Genomic DNA, 22986 nt, shown 5'->3' with positions numbered 1-22986 from the left:
ACAAACCCATTTACATAGCCCTTTGCTGCTTAATGATTAGAGGAAATTTACTCCACATTGTCTCCTGTTCTATTGGATAATGTTTTTGTTGAGTTTCTGCTTAATTAGCCTTTTTGCTCTCTACCCTTTCCTAAAACACACAATAAATAAAATGTGCTGAGCACATATGCAATCCTCTGGTGTATTCAATAGCCCATTTATTTCTACTAATCAAGCTTTAGAGATTGCTGGTAATCCTGCTTCCTTTGGCACGCTGCCTTTGTTTTCATGAGGAAAGTAGAATTGTTTAGTTTGATAATTGATTTGAGGGTAATTTGAATAATGATAATTATTTGGACTTTTTGTGCTATTTCACAGTGGAACACTTGCCTAAACTTAAGATAAAATGTGCAAAATCCGAACACAAATGCAAACTTAAAGGCAGAGGGCAGGAACACAAACAGCAGAATTCATTTAGTTAAACTAAATTTAAAAAATGACATTAAATTATACATACTTTAGAAATATCTGCCATGAATATATATATATATATATATATATATATATATATATATATATATATATTGGAATTAACCATCTAAATGAGAAAAAAAACAACAACAATCACACAAGAAAATAGCTACATAATTCAGAAGTCATTAAACCATCATCCTGCATTGAGAAAAATGACTTGAAATTTTATTGGAATACATATAATTTTATTTGACCTTTTCACACTTTTAGCATGGTAAACTTTGGTATCTGGACACTTTGTCACAACATTTAGGTGGAAGTTAGAACAACAGCCTTGCCCAGTTGGTGACTTCACAGTTATAGCATATTCTCTCCAACCTCAGGTCACTCTGCCTTCTCCTCCTTAAATACAGCGCCCACGGCAACAAGCATCACTTCTAAGTGGTAGTGTGACACAACTGTGGTTAGATATCGGCACTTGTAACCACTCCGCTTCAAGTTACACCGGGCACCAACCTAAAAGGGTTTAAATTTTTAATTTGTGCTGGAGAACAGAGATCACATCGAGGGAGTATAGCATATCTGTAATTTATTTAACAGTCCCACAGAGGACAAGTTATTTTGGAGACAGAAAGATAGGACCCAAGCATCCGGGCGGCTTTCATTTTGTTTTATCTTTCTCTTGCTCACACTCTTTCTCTCTTTGCTCAGGGGGCTTGTAGGTAGACTTCAATCTGAAGTGACCTATTCTTGGATGTTTAGTGGCATTGGACATGATTGTTAGTTTATTTATTTTTCAGTCCCCAGGAAAAAAGTTATTAAAAGGCCTTTCTATCTTGTTTAGAAACTACTTGTTTTTCATCTCTAAGAACAAGAAAACTTACATTTTCCTGATATATTGTTACATTTTGCCCAAGTGAAGGACGTTTCAGTTGTGTCAGCATATTTAATTGACTGTCTGAAGAGTCCTTTTAAAAGAACAAATTTCTCGCTTTTGCAGGCATGACATCAAAGCAGTGTCATTCCTAGTTCAAGAGGGCCTGATTTAAAGTAGCACGTGTAGCCACTGTTCTTCGCTTTGGCAGCAGTAACACACATACATGCAACAATCTGCAGTAATTTATTAAAATTACTATCAAATCTGCTACTTATCCTCGGTAGTGTGTGCACATGTGAAAGTGGGGTAAAAGAGGGTGGGGGCAATGAAAGCTGGTGGTGGCACGCTATCATGAAGTTCATCCTTAATGAGTATGGATTAGCAGGGATGATCCAGGCTTTGCAAAACCCCTGGTCCACGGTTGGTGAGTGTTGTGTGTGGGTGTGTTTTTGTTCATGCATATGTATGTGTATGAACTGTTTGGAGGTGACATCATACCACAATTCAGACACTCTGGAAATCTTGTTCCAGAATTTTCAGATGTAGCTCATAGCTGTGAAGATCCAGAGCTTTCGTGTGTACACATATGTATGTAAACATCACAAAGTGATCTAACCACTCCCCCTCCCAGATGAGCATTAAAAGCTGATTAATATTCCTCAGCAGTAATTTAATTGTTCGTGTAATTATTTGCAAGATATCCCGTGGAACAGGGTGATGTTTGCTGAACTCTTTTCACAAAAATTCTCAATGTTGAGAGAGCAATAAACATTCTGCAGGAAATGTCTGGTCAGCGCACAGCTGAGAGAGAGATTCGGGGAAGCTTGTGACCAGTTTTAATTTGTATTCTGGATGTTTTGGTCACGTCTGCGTGAGGGGGGGATATGAATGGCTAAATCTCCTCGCTCTACTTTCAGCTAGTGAGAAGCTTTTGGAACTTTGGAATTAAACTGGTGAAGCCAATCAAAGGCCAGTAGGTAAAAGACTACAAATACTGAGAAGTCACCAGGCCCACAATAGAGAAAATATCCAGAATGGAAAATCCTTGATGGTGTCTAAAGAGAATGGGTAGAATAGTTCAAGGTGATAAAAACTTAACAGAAGCTGCCATGTGTTATAGCATGAGTATAAGCGCTGACTGCACAAACAGATGTGCAACAGCAGCTACCCCGTCATCTAAGAGCAGGAAACTGAGATAACAATTTACTAAAACTCACCCAAATTGGTTGTCTGGCCTAATTAGTCTCATTTCAGCTGAAATATTTAGATGTGGTAGCATCATATTTTGATGCAAACAACATAAAGGCATGAATCCATCCTGCTTAGTATTTTTGTTCAGCTTATTGGTGCTTGTATAATAGTATGGAGGATATTTTCTTAGCTTGCTTTGGGCAGCTTAGTGCCAGTTGAGCATTGTTTAAATGCCATAGCCTGCCTCATTATTGTTGCTGATTGTGTTCATCCCCGTATGACCACAGTGTGCCCATCCTCTGATAAATCTGCAGTAACTGCTTGTCAGTATGAACCAAAATTTGTCAGAGATGTTGTTAAACCTATGAGTAATGGCAATTCTGAAAGCAAAGCAGGTCAAACTTGTTACTAGCAAGGTGTGCCTAATAAAGGGCCCAGTGAGTGTATATTTTACGCTTTACTGAGATGAAAAGCTGGGTTCATGTCACTTTGTGCACTGTTGTTTTGGCACTGAAGCTTTTTCTTCTATAAGTGAAGGCTGATCATGATTTGTTTCAATATCAGGAGACCTAGCAAACACCTGCTTAGCATCAGTATGAAGCATTGTTTATTTTAAAACAAATACTAAATAAATTTTTGTACAATTCTAACCGCACAACAGATGCACTACAGTGGTGACAGAACAGTCAGAGACTAATTTTAGCAGCAGGGATAAGCATGAGTCCTCAGAGATGATTTATAATAATTAATCCACTGTGTCCAGGTCTCCCTCCCACCCCCTGTCAGTTCAGTGCACAGAGAAAACACACTCCCAACTGTCCCTAACCATTCAGGCTTGGGAACACAGCTGTGACCACCTCGGCGCCTTTCCAATCCAATGTCACCAACGTTCGGATTGAAGGACATTGTAAGGGATTTAGTCTGTCTCTGCCTCTCTCTTTCCATCCCTGTTACATCCTTGCAACTCCACAATAGAATACACACCGTGCTTTATTATGCTCATCATTTCAGAAACCATTAACATGCAGGCCTACAATAACATTATTTATGGAGACGTTAATATTAATATCGACCTGTGTGCTGTCAGGCAAGCTGATTTACTGAGCTTGGGAATGGAGGGCCATGTTGAGGTGGCAGGTGTACTAATTGAATATCAGTCACTGGATGCCAATAGACACACTCTTGCCACTGACCAAGCACACACAGATCAGCACATAAAAGGGACAAAAAGACTTACACGCCTGGACTCACTCCCATTGCAAGTAATAACTAAGAGCTACTGCCCCTATGGAAGTCTGCATCATAGATTCTTTCAGGCAGCCTTGCATGGTGGTAATTATGACAGAGGATTTTGTGTCAGCATGTAAATATAATTGACTCTGTTATACTTATCTGCTCAAAACAGGCTCTGCTAATGAAGCTTCATTTAGAGAGGCTCCATGCTCAATAAAGTGCCTCGCAAATGTATTATAACCTCTTTTTGACATTTTGTAATAAACTTTATTGTATTTTGTTTTGGTCACATGTGATAGAGCAGCATAAAGGAGTGCATAATTGTGAAGTAAATATCAGATGAAATGCATTTTTAACATATTTTACAAATACAAAAATGTTGAACTTGTGACTAAGGACTGCTTAGTTCATGCAGAAATAGACATAGAGTTGCACAAATTTAAGCCTATCAAGATATTTCCATTTACAGAGGTCATTACTCAGAAAATAAGCCAGAGGGTTACTGTAATAGACATGACATAACAATGGTTATGAACATTAAGGAGTCTTTATGAATGTTTACAACTGTTGTCATGAAGTGCCATTTGGTAAATAATGACACTTTTAACGTGTAAACTTTGCACAATTTGGTCAATGACCCTTTTAGTTCAAAGTTCTACTTGCACTAAATTTGTATAAAAAGTCCATTAGAAGTGTAATACATATTGTGCGCAACATACAACATAAACATTTTGTTGAACTTTGGGTTTAATACTTGAAGTGCTTTTAATCATGGAAAAAAAAGATACACTCTCCACCCTCAACAAAAACTCAAACTAAGTTATTCTTAGAGAAGTGGAAAGGACTTTGTATGCAACTATTTGTAATTTCAAGAATTACAGCGATGACTGTTGCAACCGGCTTAACTGTGCTTTTAATTTTGGAAATTTATAAATTGCCTTTGTGTTGCTGTTATATAGCTAATTTTATGAGCATTTTTAGTGAAGTAGCTTATTCAGCTGTTTGTGTTGTTTACATATACAATGACAAAAAACATCAAATGATGGATTGGTAAATTTTAATAGAGTGTGTATCAGCATAATATCAGAGTAGTGTGAAAGAAATTTCAGCAATTATGTTATTATTTAATAAAGTGCTACTTTTATAGAGCTTTACAAAAAAAAAAAAAACCTGACTGGTACCTGCACTTTCATCAAATAGCTCTCAGTCGTAAAATAGTAATTTTCACAAGGGTCAGTTTTTCTGTTTCTGTCATTTAGCCAGTACTTCTGGTCAAGTAGACTTCCTCAGGCCGAATACATTTGTGGAGTTCAGATTGCTGTAATGTTGACAGCTACATACTGTAGCTACAATAGGATTCACTCCCTTGCCATATGTACTACATTTTATTTTATGTGGACATTCAGTGCTAAAAAGCAGACTTTTGCTTGGAAGCTGATAGTAAAAAAGGTTGTTGAAACAAAGGAACAATACGCTTTTTACTGTAGAGGTAAAAAAAATATATATATATATAAATCTAAAATTATGTGCAGAAATGACATAATAGATGTCATTATAGCATAGTCTAATGGAATATACACTAGAATATACTGTATAACAGCTTCCTGTTTTAGGTAGGTTATGATTATTTCTGTTTGTATCCCGTTTGTATCTTGTTTGAATCATGAAATGGCTTTGTTTCCAACTTTCATCCAAATCCAAACATTACATATGTTTCAATTACAATCCTTTTAAACATTTTGAAAAAGCCCCAAGTATGACAGCATGACTTTCTAAGCCTCTGATGAAGTACTTAACAACAGATTTAAATGGAGGCACACCTGTGGATGTATTTATTAACTTCAAACAAATGCTTTCTCATGAAGCCTGAAAGGACTGTGCCAACTTTACAGTATAGGGGTAGGAGCATCGTTGCTCATGACTGTTTTCCCAGAGGTACTGATGTTCTTTACAAAATTGAAATGAGGAAAAAAAAAATGTGTGAAAATATTGAATCACCATCTTAAGACATCAGCTAGTAAGTCAAAGGTTTGGAATTAATGTGGCTTCTAAATGGCCAGTGACATAAAGCATTAGTCACAAAGTGGATAAAAGAGAACAGTGTTAAAGTTCTGAGTTGACCATCAGGAAGATGAAACAAATTATCATTGAATTAAAACTATAATAATATAATACATTAAAATAACCTTCCTGACTAGCTGTGTTTATTCCCCATTGATTTCCCTCGTCTTTCCCTGTTCTCAAGCTTTATGTCTCTGCTTGTCATTTCTTCTTTACTCCATTGCTTTGTATTCTCTCTTTCCTTCTTTCTTTAGTTCTTTCTAACCACCCTCAGCGTCTTCCATGGATCTTTAATTTAACTTCCAGCCTTCTAACGTCTCCCCCCCATGTTCACTCATCATTTTCTCACTGCTCTTCTGCTTTGCTTTACTCAGCTTTCTTGATGTCTGCTTTCGTCGGCCATCCCCCTTGACTTACCTTATCTTGTCCATCACTGTCTTCTCTCTTAACGCTAAGCTAGTCCTCCACCTCCTTTCCGTTTCTCTTATCCTTTTTCTCACCTGACATATCGCACCCTATTGATTACCACAGCTTAACATTTCTCTGCTCCTTTCCATTCACACCTCCTCCATAGACAACTCGCACCCATTCTGTTCTCCTTACACTGCGACGAAGATCTATTTTCTACTTTGAGAACAATGCAGAGCGAGGTAGTGGGTGGGTGACAGTAAAGTGAGGACGAGGAGACATCAGGTGCTACCATGGCAACATTATTCTTTTTTTATTATAAAAGAAAAAAATCTTTACTTTTTGTACATGGAGAAGTGACTGTGTTGACATTTTCATCATCTGTTTGAAATGGTCAGTTTTAGACTTTTATGCTGCAGACCTTTTGAGTGTTAGACAGAAAAGGTCAGTTCTGTGTTTTCCTTGCTTTGTATGCTGTCAGTTTTGTTGTACAATGTTTGCTCAGAGCCTCGTGGTCACTCTTATCTGAATGTACCTTGTGTGATCACATTGCTGGAGAGAAACTACATGCGCCGATTTCCGAGCACGCATGTTTTCATTTCCCAATTTGCCATGCACCATGATGCTCGGCCATCTGTCTCAGCACGGTGACTAAATTCAATGCCAGTGTGTTGCAGGGTCATGAGAAAACAAACCAGAACTGCTTTCCACATGAGAGGAAAAAAGAATAACTTAACCATTGTTTTGATATGGGGAGAAAAGGCAACTGAACGTGGTTACTGTGCTTTACACCTGCTATTGGGAGGCCTCCAGAAAAGATTTCTACCTTCTTAGAAGTTGACACAGAATATGGTTTATCTTCCATGGTATTTGGCTAACCCTTCATTCCGGCTGATTAATGGCGTCTTGCCCAGCAGAGGGAGTGTCTTCTGTGATGGAGGAAGCGGTAGTGCAACAGCGTGTGTGCAGTGAATAAATGCTGTACATTAAACAAATTCTCCGTGCTCGTCTTGGCAGCAGGCATGTGGGAGTATTGCAGACATTGGCTGGGTGTTTTGTCTTTTTCTTCTCCTCCAAATAAAACAAATGGCAGCTTTATATTTGTGAAGTTCTAACACATTTGCTTCCATGCAGGCTTTAATGTGTAATCTTTTTTCACCTATTACTGCAATCAGTATACCTAGTGTGGTGACACTGATTGCAGAAAGAAGCAGCTTGAACCCAGGGTACCGTTAGAATAAAGGATCATGTTGATGGTCAGACATTGAGGTAATAATGTCCAGAGAGTCTATTTTAGGGGGGTTATCTTCAGGCAGTGCCCAGTTCACCAGACAGCAGGTGAGAAGGAAAGAAGTCAATAATATCACCCACAGACATAGAGGAGTGAATGGAAGCTGTTATCTCTGGATGACATCAAGATGACACATTTAGGGCAAGATTTGACAGGAAATTTATCCTATAGTATTTTCTTCTAAATATATTAAATCATTTTGAAAATGAATTAATATGCAGTTTCTTCAGGAGTGAAGTCTCTTGTGGTAAGTTTTGGGATGAGTTTACACTGTAGTTGAGTACATTATTTATTATTTACATGGGTAAAGCTCTACTTATTGCCTTTAATGTTTTTTTTCTGAAGCTCTCTGTGAGTTCTCATGAGCTGTTGGGCAAGTCTTTTGATTTTCTTTTGAAACCTCTGTCAGAAATTTTATGAGGAGTACCTCGCCATATTTTCATTTTTTTTATTTATTTATTTATTTATTTATTTATTTATTTATTTATTTATTTATTTATTTATTTATTTATTTATTTATGACATATGAGCTTCTTTCTACTTGGTGTTTTGGAAATTGAGAAATAAATCAGTAGCCACTGCCATCAGTGTGTCTTTCAAAAATAAGCTGGAAGCTTAGCTCACTTTATTGACTGAGTGGCTACACGCTGCATGCTCTGGGGATGGATCACAAGTTGGATCCACAGAACACTAAAGGAAATATCTATTCTATTTCTAATAAGGTGGCAATTGTCTTAGCAATGCTTTCAGATTGATGATCCTCTTGTGCTGTACTTTGATGACAATAAACCTTTTAATAGGCCATCAGTGAGACCTAAACCTGCTAATAACTTTTCACTGTGAAGAAGTAGAATTGCTTTGTAAATAGTAAACAGTTTCTTGGTTACTTATGACTTTATGCAGATCGTTTTTCTTTGTGTATTTAACACAAACAGAATACGGTGACAAAATGTTACATTTTTGGCGATTATTTCAGAAAATTAAGCTCATATTTTTAAATATTTCACAAATATTTCAAGATTTTTCTTGTCATTTTGATAATTATGACTTGCAAATAATGAAAATTAATCCTCCCAGAAAATTTGAGTATTATATCAGATTGATAAACCTTTTCTTAACAGAAAGTTCAGGCGCTTGCAAATTTAGAGGGTCTTCTTTTGATTAAACTACTGCATCAGTGCTGTGTGACATGGATGTAAGCCTGTGGCACTGCTATTGTGTAATGGAAACACAGATTGCTTTGATGGCAGTCTTTGTGTTATCTGCATTGTTGGATCTGGTGTCTCATCTTTCTCTTGATAATAACCTACAGTTTCTCAATGGGGTTACATCAGGCACATTTGTTGACCAATAAAGCTTGGTAACCGCATGGTCATTGAATCGGCTTTTGATACCGTTAACAGTATGGACAGGAGTCACGTCCTGCTGGAAAAATCTTTATATTTTCATAACCTCTTTCAGGAAAAGGAAGCATGATGCTCTTAAATGTCCTGATAGACGGATGTGTCAGCTGTGGACTTCACAATACATAGTAGGCAAACACCAACACAGTAGATCCATCCATCCATCCATCCATCCATCCATCCATCCATCCATCTTCTTCCGCTTATCCGGGGTTGGGTCGCGGGGGTAGCAGCTTCAGAAGGGAGGCCCAGACTTCCCTCTCCCCAGCCACTTCCACCAGCTCCTCCGGAGGAATCCCAAGGCGTTCCCAGGCCAGCCGAGAGACATAGTCCCTCCAGCGTGTCCTGGGTCTTCCCCGGGGTCTCCTCCCGGTGGGACGTGCCCGGAACACCTCACCAGGGAGGCGTCCAGGACAACACAGTAGATGCCGCCCTAAATAATCACTGACTGTGGAAATCTTACCATGGATTTCAAGTAACATTAACTTTGTTACTTGCAATACAAAATTTTAAAATGCAAACTTCAGTTTCACTTGAAAAGATGAGTTTGAATCTTGGAGTTCTTTATCTCCTTGGGTCAGGCAAGACTCTTCTGAAGTGGACTGCACTTCAAGTTTAGCTCGATACTAGAGAAGCAACATTTACAGCCCATGTGTAGGGCCCATTTGTTCAGGCTAGGTTCAGTACTCTAGCCTGAAGCTACTTGTTCTAAAGTTCCCCAATTGGATGTTGCTTCTCAGTTCTCTCATGTCTGCAGTTTTCCTTATCGGTGATGCACCTTTTTCTAGCACACAATTTTATATAAAATTTTCTGAGCTGTACTTGTACATTCTTTTAATCTTTGTTTTAATATCTTTATCCAGGGATTAGTTAAATAGTTGTCTATGTATAGTGTTAAATTAAATATTCTTTAACATAAATAGTTACTTAGAAATCACAGATGTGTTTGCTAATATTTCCAATGTATTCAGTAGTAAAGAAGTGATTTTGTGTTTTTGGATATCAGGGCTGTGGAAGAACCTTTAGAGGATGGATGCTGAAAGACCCCTTGTAACAATACAACCTAGACAGAGCAAGAATCTAACATGAAATTGCATCATACTATATAAATAACAATAACAGTTGTCAACTATTGGTTGGGAAACATGGTACATTTTTCAAAAAAGTTTAACTATTTTTGAAAGCACATGCTAAAACAGAAAGTATTCATTTTAAATTGATATTTTTTAGCGTACACTCTGTCAAACAAAATCAGATTTTTATTTTGAAAAACACGTTTCACAAGGAAAAGACAAGCTGAGCTAACCTTTGCCTTCAGATGTGCTCCAGTGGACAGCTAGAGACTCAAAAAAGAGAAAGAGAATGCTGACCTTACCGAGCATTCAACTTCCAGTAGCTTCCAGAAATACAAGGCAAACATCATGAACACAGTCTTTACATTATTGGTCTACAAATACAGTGGGTGGGTGATTATCAAAGCACGTATCGACTCGCACTCAGCCATACGCACACCCCCCTGTTACATGCTTCCACACACAGATTCTGGCCAGGCTCATTAAAGAATTGAAAGAGAAAATGATCTAAAAGGAAAAAAAGACGACAGAATGGAGGCCAGAAGGGATTTCATGCAGATTTGCTCTCCACAGCTCTCAGGCAATCAGCAGCAAGCCTCCTCCTCAGCCGAGAACTGTCGTCCTCTGGTCAAAAAGGGCAGGGGATGGGGAGAGAGAGAGAAAATCATCTCTGCATTTGCTGAATTCCCCCACCTAGCACTTGAGGAGGCAGTTCATTTGGTAATCTCTTTCATTAATGTTTCTCTTTCATTTCCCTTTCCCCCTCTGTCTGCCATGTCTTTGTCCACTTTAAAGGTGCAAGCCAGAGAGTAGCAACAAGAAGCAACTGAAACAGCTGAAGATATGAGGCTAAAGAGGTTTTGAAAACAACTCAGTGGTAAGTGGGCCAGCAAAAAAAAATTCACAGCGCCTTCCATTTTGGTGTTATTTTGTTCTCTGGTAGAACTCTACATAACAACCAATTTTCACATCAGTGGACACAAAGTCATGTCTCTTATGTTTTAGAGAACAGAGCTCTGTGAATTTTGTGCTTTGTTTTTTTCCTTTATTTTTTGTCCTTCTTTGTCACAACTTTCTGGTTTGCATTGCAAATATGACTTAGTAATGATTGAAAATATATTTTAAGTGTCTGTCAGTGGCATGTTATATTATGCCGAATATACTTAATATAATATTAAATAACCTAAAGCTTTTCTGAAGAAAAATTTAATTAGCTGCTTTGTAAAGGAATTAATATTATCAATGCATAAAGATAAGAAAAACGTGTTTCACAGTCAGGTGCTACAGCTTCAAAGGTGTGACCCCAGCAGGTTTTAATTATTTTTTAACCATTTCTTAATATCTCTATATCAATCCAGTAAGTGTTTGCTAATTAATGTAATTAGTTCTTAATATAAAAGTACAGATGGATTGTGTTTGCATAAAGGTGACAAAAGATGCTTCCACATTTAGTCATAATCTGACTAAAGTATATAGCATGAAGAGAAATGGTCCCAAAATAAAATCCTTAAAGTCAATCAAACTGAGCAGTTTCAGTTGGACACATATCTTTTTTCAAAATCCAGCCTAAAAATTAAATGATAATAAATTGTTCCAGAAAAGAAATTTGTTTCCCTACCACTACCTTTTTGCAAAAATCTAAGTGAGTAAGGCATGAAGGTCTGACTGTGGTGGACCTCAGCTTGGTCGTTTTAGCTTTGGTTTGGTCATTGCATGCAACAGGTTTAAAATGTGAAATGTGAGACATTTCACATTTTGTTAAGGTTACATTCTCATCTGTTTATCAAAGAGTACAGATACAATACCAAAGAACACATTTATCTGAAAGATATTTAAACAAACTTCCTCACCAACATCTTTAGAAAAAGATAGCTTAAAAAAAATAACATAGTTAGAAGCTTGATTCAAATTTACCTTCATGCACATCATCTTTTTTTTTTTTTTTGGTGTTCTGCTTCCTAATGATGATCGCAACACGACACACACTGAACTGTCATCTTCTTTCACACATCCCTTCACACATCTCTCCACAAAGCCCATCCATTGAAATTGACAGCTGAGCTCAGACTGAGAGAGAGCCATCATCTACCTGTCACAGCAGGCTGGCACTGATGGGCTCCTCCTGCAATTCCAAATTTCACAAACAGCGTTGGCGATATTTTGATCAGGAAGCCATCATGCATCAGTTTAGACATATAATGTACACAGATCCCTCAGCTTTCGCCTCTCTCAGCCAATTTCTCTCTTATTTTCTCCACTCTGGTGCACAGCGCATTAAGTTATTTTGGAAAGATTCTGCTTGACAATAATTAATTATTTTTTCTATAAAATACAACACTTAGAATCCCCTTGAGATTGGAAACCAGCTAGTGTCCCTTAAATAAAACTGACTACTGCTTTAAATGGTAAGTGTGTAGTTTATGTACTTATTTCTTTAACTGTTCTCTGTTATTTTTACTTACAATCTCTCTTTCAGGGTTGTCCTTGGATATTGATACAGCACATTCAGCTGTGAAAGGAGTCAAGAGGCAACAGAAATTAAGCCCAAAACAACAATCTCATATATCAGTGCTGAATATATATATATGCATTCATACATTTCATTGCTGCTTAGTATGAATCTACAGAGATGAGTGGAGGGGCATCATTGAGTAATAAAAAAGTTTATTATTTCATTATGACAGATTATATATATATATATATATATATATATATATATATATATATATATATATATATATCAGGAAGCGTACCAATAAGTATGCACTTATTGCATACCAATAAGTGCATACCAACAATTTCTGTTGGTAAACACTTACTGCATATTCTGGCATAAACTTTTTATTACTCAACGATGCCTCTCCACTCATCTCTGCGTAGGTTCAACCTCATCCAGATATTACAGCACTTTGTCAATATTCAGTACCTCCACAGTGTTGTGAAACATTTTCATCTCCACAGCTCTAGCCCGGTGGATGGTTTTATTCCAAGCTGAAACATTTGCTATAGCTGACACCACTGCCATCACGCATGCCATGTCCTCATTTCCATATAATCGTTTGATTATTGCCACCAGTGGTGTCACAGCAGACATGCAGAAACTGCGAATGAATGTGAGCAAATGAGTGTCAGAGCAGATACAAGTCCAGGCATCACCTCTGTGTCTCATCCACACACAGTGCCAACCTTCATATCTTTGGAGGCCTAAAGCCTTAGGTTAACAGGTGCTTTTGGTAAACTGAGCCGCAGTCATAGAAAGGTGTCAGTGAGTTGCTTTTTTAGCTGTAGAGATAAAGGCAAATCATGTTTGTTTCATGGAACATTGTAAAATGTTAATTTTACTCAATATTTCTATTCATAGTTTAAGTAACACACTTTTTGTAACACATAGCAAGAAAGATCAATGCACAGCAATTAAGTATTAAATGATATAAAGTTTCAATCTATCTATAGGTATTTTTTTGAAAAATTCAAAATGTGAACATAAAAACATTAAACAAGCCATTTCTCCCAAAGCCTTATGCATTGCTATGAACATTTAATTGCTGATGAAAAATATTTTTGATAATGTTAAAAGTAACTGGCAGAACAATTTATCCAAATGTTCTGCCGTCCGAGATAGGCAGTAACCAGTTACATCTACTTGACTAATCTTTTGGAAAACTGTCTAATGAAATATGTACAGCAATCAGTTATTTAACAAACTGTTTTCTGCACACATATATTGACAGTAACAACCTTATAGTGATTTAAAGTGGACTAAACATAAAGCACATTTAATGTAAAAATGTGTCAACTAGACTGCTACCTTTGATAAAATCTAGAAAGAAAAAAAAAATATATATATATATATATATATATATATATATATATATATATATATATATATATATATATATATATATATGTATGTATAATAGGGACCAAAATGCCACTTACTACATTTCAAATAGCCAGAGTCTGTTTCAGTTATAATATATTTCACAATTTTTCTCAAAAATGTGAAAGGTTGATTAATGCTGTTCTAGAGGCTTGACCTCACCTTTGTTGAGCTGCTTTGGGTCTTTAGCAAACAAACCTACCATTAAAAGCCCTTTGGTGGTGTGCTGATAAAAGGTCACCCGTGTTAGACTGCCAGCAGGTGTAATTTGCAGCTTTTATTGTGCCTTAAAATGAGACATCCATCTCAAGAGGAAATAAGCCTCTAATTGGGCAAAATGTCATTAGCATTTGTTTGACAGTTACAAAACACTCCAGTCTGATTGGGTTAGAATGGAATCATGTCGCTGCTAACGGAGCCTGTGGCTGCTTTCTTAGCTCGGTCAAAATTAAGCATTTTTCTTTTTCTTTTCATGCTCAATATTTGGAGGAGCATTTTTTATATTTCCTTTACACATCATGCAGAACATTTAACATATCTTTCACTTTGGTGCCTGTCTGTTGGTGTAACACCTCAGAATTATAGATAGAGGTAAGACAAGTTTTTCTTGGTGTACCCTCACTTGAATAAATCCTTAAGGCCTTCGCTCTGCTGATTGAGTTTTAAAGACAGTTTCTGGGGGAAAAAATAGCAGCGGCTCTTAAGTAGCTCCCAAGATGTTAACAGCACAATTAAACAAAGCTCTGCTAATCTTTACAGCTGGCATCAAGAGGCAGCGTGTTCTCTCAGAGCAGTGTTCTACGTAACATGGCGTTGGGGGTCTGAAAGAGGAGGTAATATGCTTGATGAGCAGCCATAGTGATGCCTGTACTTCTTAGAGAACAACAAAGCAATCCTACTATATATCCTAAAGAGAGAGGAGGAAAAATGGGAATTAATTAGCATTATTCAATTATACATGCTCCATTTATTTGCAGCAGCATTTAAAAAAATGTAAAGTGACCCCCGATTTTCTGGTAATGAATTTGATTATGCCGGCGCATATAATTTCATGGTATCTGAGGACGTGAGATGTTTTAGCTAATATACTTTCCTGTCTGAGATGCTGTAAAGTCATGCAGCATGATGCATCCTAAATGTGCTTCTTTGTTTAAAGAGTTGTTTACAGGGATTTATTTTTCTCTCTCTCTGTAATTTGGAAGAGATCCAAGCTGAACTTTGTTGCATTTTCAAAACAAGAATTCATATGTCAGACATTCAAAACTTCAGCAGTGAAGTTTTTCCAATGATTTGTCTAACTTTCACATTATATTTCAAGAAAGCTGATGGATTAAATTAAACAACCTGCTGATGTGGCCTTTTACTGAAAAAAACTTGAGATGAGATATTTTTAAAGAGGGTTAGAGTGATGCTATCTTATATCTATTAATGCAGTCATTGCTGTGTTACCCCCAGGCCATAGTGCCTAATCCAGAGGAGATGGATTGAATGGTACTGTGGCTCAGGCTTGCCAGACTTATTTAGGTTCTGGTTGAGAGCACAATGCTGTGTGGGCGAATCTATTCTGTCCTGGGTAGGGCACAGCATAAACATTGCCCAGAGAACACAGGGAGTCATGCAGGCACTCAAATGGACAAGAGCAAAACTATAAGGATGGCTGCTTTTAATTTCCTTTCTGCTGCCTTTCTGTAGTACTCGTTCACGGGGGCTTCAGAGTGAGCCAGAGAGGAAGCAGAGAACATTATGTGCTGGTGTTTAAGAAGTACCTGTATTTTCTCTCTCTTTTTTTTTTCTTCTTTTAACGGGTTCATCAAGTATTTACTGTTATCCTTCCTCTTCCTCACACTTACTCAGACTGAAGGAAATCTGCCATGATTAATCCAGATGACAGCTGTGGAGCAACAACTCGCTTACGCCGTAACTGTCTTTAAGTAATCTGTCTTTTCTCCCTGGCACGCGGGTGCTCTAACTCCTGACCCTGCGTGCAAACACAATACCACCACTTCCTCTGCCCTTTTGCCTTCCCACCATCATCCCCCCGGCTTTCACAACCAAATAAGGAAGATTGAGCCAGTGAGAGCCAGCAAGTCGGTCAGCCAGCCCACTGAAGAGGCCATTAGGGAGCTAGCAAGCCAGTGAAGATGTTGGTAGAAAACCACCTCTGGCATCACTCATCACTCCAAGCCTCTTCAGATTTTTATGCATTTTCTTTGCAACACTGAGATGTGCATGCTTGCTTAAAGGTGGACATGCATACAGCGCTAACCTAGATTAACGCTATTCACTTGGAGGACACGGAATACAATAACATGCACTGAATGTAGTTTGGACACACAATTTTAGAAGCACTCTGAAATGCGCTCTGAAATAAATCACTCTGCACAGATACAGAAGAATATGTATGGAACAACTTCTCAAAAGGATGACATAAAGAGGTATTGCAAGATAAAAATTAAGAACAGTCACATCATAAAAGTTAAACACTACATAGTTCTTTTAAGGTCACTGTACAAGAAAGACTTGAATGACTTGTATAAACTGCAAAGGGACCTTTTGTAGCTTTTCCTTTTGGCACTCTTCTAACAAGTGATATCAGAATAAAGTCAGGCTAAAACCCTCATCTCTTTATTTAGATTTTTATTTGCTAAATAATATTAAAACAATGCACCATTTATTCACAACTACTGTACTCTGTGTTGGTCTATAAAATAAAATTAAATAAAATAGATAGTAAAGTCGTAAAGTAATGACGTGACAAAATGTGAAGAATATTTAAGCCCTGTAATTTCTATCGCTCCACAAGGAGCATTTACTCATGTAGCAAAGTCCACACTGAGCTCTAACATGCTTAATGGATTTCCATATGTTAGAAAAATCCATTCATCATCTATAAACAGTAGCCCACAGGATAGACATGACACAAGCTAAGACATATTATTGCAAAAACACTCACTCTTGTGTACCAGCATCTTAGTTTGTATCTTTGTAGCTCCAAATCCTATTGGTTTATTTAACTTTAATGTTTCCTCCTGCAAATGTCAGCTGAGTTCAGTGAAGCTGGAGGGAAAATCACTCCCTGATACTGAGGGTGAGCAGGTTAAAGACACACACACATGCACACATTTAGGCTACAAAAGAAGACAAAAAATACTTTGGGTTTGCAACAAAAACACTATTCTGGATAGTTCTTAAGTATATTTCTATTGATAATTGGTCATCCAGCCCACTGAAGATGCCATTAGGGAGCTAGCTGTGATTTAAATCTATATCGCATGAAATGAGGCTTTTGTGTGTCCTTCTACATTTCTAAAAAAAAAAGAAAAAAAAAGAAAAAGTAGAGCGAGCAGACAGATTCATCCCCTATCAGCAGGTTGTATTCACCACATTCCATACCCAATCCTCCTCCTGCACCCAACAAGCTCCTATCTCCATTCTCAAACTCCTGTCTGTTGTAGTGCTCACTTGTGTATCAAGGTAATGAATTCATAATCTCTCCCAGGCTCTTTGTAGATCTCTATCGTGGTGCAAGATAAGGGTAAGCGTCGTTACACTCTAATAGCCGTCAGTCTTCCTCGCTTCCTGGATGCTGTGAGTGCATTTACAATATGTGTGTGCTTGGGAAGAAAAAAAAATGTGCCCGCTGCCACAAACCTCACTGAACTGCTCTTCGTTTTGGCTTCCCAGGACAGACAGAAAAATATCCTGGCCTGGACGACTGTCACTTATCAGTAAACTGTCGAAGCTACAAGGCAGCGGATGTCTCCTGGAGTGAGGAGCATTAAACAGCGCCCCACTTCATCTCTTTCTACCTGTGTCGTACACTCACAACACTTAACATCTTGTGACTCCAGCTGACAAATACTCGGTCGTTGGGAAGGTAAATATCTGGGAAGCTGTCTCACAGGCACTAAAACTGTGGCACGGGGTGGCTCTTTGGGGGGGAGGGCGGCTGGTTCATGCACGTGGTTTTAATTGTGTTTTCAGTGGGGTGATGAAATGTCCTCCATTTGAGCACAAGCTGGCAGTAAGTGGGTTGTCGCCTCCAGGGACAGGGTGAGCAATGGCCCGCTGCTATCGTAGGTGATTGTGCTAAGGCCCCCTAAGGGTGACAGAGATGAACGAAAGGGAGTCAGGAAGACAATGCAGACAGAAGCAGCCCTTTTTATTTTAGTCTCACATGATTTCAAAAATGGATATCAGGGGAGGCAAAGTGTATTTATAAGCTCTCCATCCAAGCTTTGTAATAGGATACATTTTATATTAAAAGGCATAGTGAGCTGTAAATCAATTTCCAAATGTTTTAAAAATACTCTCTCTACTGTATAATAATTTTTTTAAGGAAGTTATAGTCCACAAACATATTTCCACATTTATTAGTTTCCTAACAAGCACAGCCACTAGTGTACTTTATTCCAATTTGCCATAAGACACCAATACACAAAGTGATATATATATTTTTGCTATTAAAAATATAAAAAGCTTTTGCACATTTTTACCCAGCCCCTACAGCTCTGATACCTCTAAAAACAATCCATATCAGCCAAATGTCTTAAGAAGTTAGCTACATGCTAGAGTCTAGCAGCTAGAGTCCAGCAGCTAGACTCTAGCTCATGCTGAGATTTGATGGAAAGATAGATGGAAATAAAATCAGGGTAATCCGGGGGGGAAACTGTCAGAAGCAGCAAAAGACTTGAGACTGTGGCAGAAGTTGAACTTACAGCAGGTCCATAACCCTGAACATGCAGCCAGAGCTGGTTTAGATAAAAAAAAATAAATAAAAAATAGCTCAGTCAAAGTTCAGGCCTAAATCTAAAGAAGAATGTGTGGCAAATTTGTAAAATTGATGTTCATATATTCTCGCCATCCAACCTGACAGATCTTGAGCTAATTTGCAAAGATAAAGGTCAACAATAATAGTCCAGATGCACAAAGCAAGCATACCCATATCCTGAAGGAAATGAACAGATGTGATGAGGATCATTGTCATTTCACAACTGAGTAAAATAAGACAGTTACTTAACAAATTTCACAAGTTGTTTGCGGGGTCTTCCTTCTCCTTGTGCTGTTACAATATCCAGTAACAAGACGCAAACGATTAAATGCTCCTCCCAGAGCGCTCATCACATCTTCCGCTTGCTGAATTTACATGGCATTTATGAACGCTCACAAGAAAAACAAAAAGTGGACAAGGAGAGAGCAGGGGAAGGGAGCTCGCCAATGGAGGAGTCTCATTATTCCGTTATGGATTGCACATGTCAGCGAGTAAGTGCTCTTTTTATCCCTCCAAAGCACCAGCCACAGCCACCGAGCACATTTCCCTACCCAAGTGAAATTTAGCATGTTAAGGCTTGTGCCACCAGGGGAACAGTGGTGAGAGCACTGGGCTGCTTCTAAGATTTGCTGCCTTGATTAAATAAGGGACTGTAAGTGTGAATAAGAGGCCAAGGGAGGAATCCATGCAACATAAACATGTGCTTTTTGCACATGATTGTCCTGCAACCCCCACCCAACTTTGCCTAAATACAAGCGCTGAAACACATTTACACACAAGCAGTTTACATGGTGTCCTACATGTCACACTGGATTTTAATCAAAGAGCAGAAAGGGGGCAGTGGAGGCTCACTTGTAACTCTATAATGGCTCTGCCAAACTCAGCAAGATGTATCTTTTTAAAAGGGCTCGTATCCATTAATGCCTGCAGAACTTGAAAAGTTCACACAAAAAATATTGCAGTTTTCCCTCGACAGAACAAGTCTTTTATTTGATGCACTGTGATTCAAAAAGTCTAGCACCTTCTACAGATTGCCTAATTCCATCTCATTTCCTTTGAGGGTCCCTCCATGCACCTTTCTTAATGCTTTGAAAAGGTGCTTTGACTCTGGCAGCTGCCAGCAATTTTCAGTTGAATGCTTGTAACTAGGCAAAGGGGACAAGTTATTTTTCCCCTATGAGGCCACAGATAAAAAAAAGTGAAAAAGTCGTCACTTTTACAACCTTCTGACCAGGAATTACTTCTTTTTTTATCTAATGTATGAACTGCAAGTATGTGACTGCAGGTCAGCTGATTGATGTGTCTGGTGGGTATCTAGCCACCTTAACTTTGTGGACACCAGCTGTCCCCATTGAAATTCAGGAGGAGTTGCCCAATTATAGAAATCCACCCCCAACACCTCCAGAGTCAATGTAACTGGGTGGAGCTACATTTAAATCACCAACTACAGCCAACAATGAAAAAAAAGTTGAACAAGACTAACAAAGAAAATTTGATAAATGGTGCTTTCAATGTTCAAATAAAGGAATACTTTTCTAATTTTCCTTCAAAGAGTTTCACAGTTAGTTCTACAGTTATTCTACTTAAAATAGTTGTGAACTTTTAATGTGAAAAAAACACAAATATTTCAACTCTACAGCCAATGAGATAAATTGAATGCTAAATGTCTAATCTCTTTTTTCGCTGTTCCAGCTTATATTTGCAAAAAATTGCTGCAAAGCAAGTAAACAAAAAAGTGTTCGTTTGAATACTGAGCTGTACGTTTGATATGCTTACTCTTGTCTAAAACTTTTCTAAGGTTAAAAAAAAAAAGTTTTACTAAATCCTAGCTTAAATCAAACCTTAAACCTGCACTTGTGCTTCTCCAGCAATTTGGAGTGGTACAGACAGTGGTATGGTATGATACGTTTTTGGATCTGTGTTTGATGATACCTTCTCTGGTGCTGAATCAACTGCACAGGATGCAGGGATTTCTCATATGATCCCCAATAGTGTCAATTGGAATATATTTAAATATTCAGTCCTCACATTAAACAAACATTATGTGGAGCAATTTCTTCAGGGCTCTTTTTTTAGATCAAATTATACCATGATCCTGTACATTAAAGAGTAGTAAATTCATTCATGACTTTCAACAAGAGTCATGAATGAATATTTCAACAAAAACAAATATTGCATAACTGATTTTTCTGGAATTTTATTGTTTAAACATGATGGTGCCTTTTCTGTTCTTAATTTGTCATGTAATCTTGTCATGGTGTTGTTCAGTGATGATTACCGGTAGACCCAAATGTAGACAAGTTGAAGCCATAAGTAGATGGTGGTAAATAAAATTTATTTAATTAATTTAATAAAACAAGAACTTACACAACATGAACAACCTAATGAGCAGCAACAAACTGGGACCAGACAAGGGATAATAGCAGGAGTAACCAACAAGGAGTGAGTGAAAGAGAGGAGACTGAATACTGAGAGCGAATGTTGGAACAATACACTGGGGCTGATTGGCTAACAGGTTGCAGGTGTGAGGGAAGAGAGCACGTGGCACACCGAGAAGAGACAGAGAAAGGTTAGGGAGCGTAAACAAATGTGGGAACTAGAAAAACGAATTTAACTGTAACAAAAAATTATTACAACACAAGGAATAAATCAAAAACATGCAAAACATGCATCTAACTAAACTAAGAGTAGAAGAGAGCACGTGACACACTGAGAAGAGACAGAGAAAGGTTAGGGAGCGTAAACAAATGTGGGAACTAGAAAAACGAATTTAACTGTAACAAAAAATTATTACAACACAAGGAATAAATCAAAAACATGCAAAACATGCATCTAACTAAACTAAGAGTAGACCGAACTAAGTAAAACAAAACACGGCTGACTAAATAAAAATATGAAAAACAAAGGCTTGAAGAACTAATAAACATCTTCTACAAAACCAGAAAACGCTAAAACAACCCAAGATCCTGACACATTCACACACAGCCTGGAGCTATAAGCTTCGCGCGTCGTGGCATCGTTTCTGTGTACTTGGTCTTCTGTTCGCACAATCAGTTAAACTCAGATTTATCAAAGATAATACAATAAAAAAAAAATCATACACCTATTTCTATGCGAAGATATTTGTGTTTATGCGTTCGACTCGATTAACGTGCTTTTGAACGGACCAAGTGATCAGATACAGCCTACGATCTAGGAAAGGAAATCAAGAGGCGAAGTTTGTGAGGCGACATTGAACGCAACACAAGGGTTCTGGGCTTTTTTCTTCTCCCCTTTGACTCAAAGTGGGGGAGAGAGGAGAGAGGGGGTAGTTAACTCCTGTCTCCCCACCCCCAGCTCGTATGAGGTGGATTTGGGAAGAAAGGGAATCCAAACCTGTGTCGCAGAGATAACGTGAGACTCCAATAAAAGAGATCCACATTTGGAGACCCATGCGCGGTAGAGTCGCGCACGGATTATTATAGAGGTTTTTTTTAAAATATATATATACATATATATATTTTATTTTTCCCTTTACCAGAGGAAGGTTCTGCTTTGGAGTGTCTGATCTCCGTGAAAGTGATACAACAAAAAGCGCACGGAGGATAATAGCGGAGTATTTTGAACCTGCGCTCTCCGTTAACAAGTGACTCGTTGACGTTGGAGAGAGTGGAATATAGCGTTTTTCTGCAATCGGGGGATGCAACGTAACTGTTCTTGTAGGAGGATTCAGCTGCACAGAAAATGGATTTGAAAACGGTCTCCCCTAAACCAGCGAGGGGGTAGATTAAAAAAAATACTTTTTCCCCCTCTCACGCTGAGACTGAGTAAGTGATTGAAACTTTTTTTCTTTTTTATTGTTTTTAGTTTTGGGGACCTATTTAAAAGATAAGAAAAGAATTAAATAATTTACAGAAAAAAGCGCAGAGTTTGTTTGGAATATTGTTAAACTGTAATTAAAAAAGAGAAAACTTGTTCGCCACAGTAGTCTCCGTGGAAACCAACAAAGGGCTGTTTTTTCTCCCATGTGAAAATTTGTAGAAGACCTTTTCATTTCACAGTGGTCTGATTTATGCCGGGTCGTGTCTTTGCCTTTATAGATAAACTATTACTAAAAGTCCAGACACTTAAAAACACAGTTAAAAACAACGAGCCCTGCTAACTCCTTTCAAAACGAGCATCTGACACTGTTTTGCGACGTGAACATGCATTTAATCCACTTAAAGTTGGAGATTCACACGATTAAAGGCACTGAGAAAAGCTAAAACGTAATACTGAAGTAAATCTCGAAGAAATGACTTCTTTTACTATGAGATCTAGAAAAGGATCCTTGGGTGCTTTTATCTATTAACTGGAAAGGATGTTA

General features: G+C 37.9%; 1 protein-coding gene across 16 annotated transcripts in view; it reads left to right on the top strand.

Moving 5' to 3' along the window:
• Positions 1-22986, top strand: part of ptprsa (protein tyrosine phosphatase receptor type Sa) — a 240092-nt gene that overhangs the window by 39475 nt on the left and 177631 nt on the right. For 9 of the 16 annotated variants that reach the window (XM_044130252.1, XM_044130248.1, XM_044130254.1 and 6 more), the window contains exon 2: positions 10786-10867. The gene's annotated coding sequence lies outside the window, so the exon portion shown is untranslated. Of the gene's footprint in view, positions 1-10785; positions 10868-14333; positions 22448-22986 lie in introns of those variants that run through there. The other 7 variants (XM_044130260.1, XM_044130262.1, XM_044130261.1 and 4 more) reach the window with 3 other exon arrangements.

The sequence above is a fragment of the Gambusia affinis genome, linkage group LG10, assembly GCF_019740435.1.
Source record: "Gambusia affinis linkage group LG10, SWU_Gaff_1.0, whole genome shotgun sequence".
Taxonomy (NCBI): Eukaryota; Metazoa; Chordata; class Actinopteri; order Cyprinodontiformes; family Poeciliidae; genus Gambusia; species Gambusia affinis.
The sequence above is the reverse complement of the archived record's forward strand: the minus strand, read 5'-3'. Positions and strand labels throughout refer to the sequence as shown.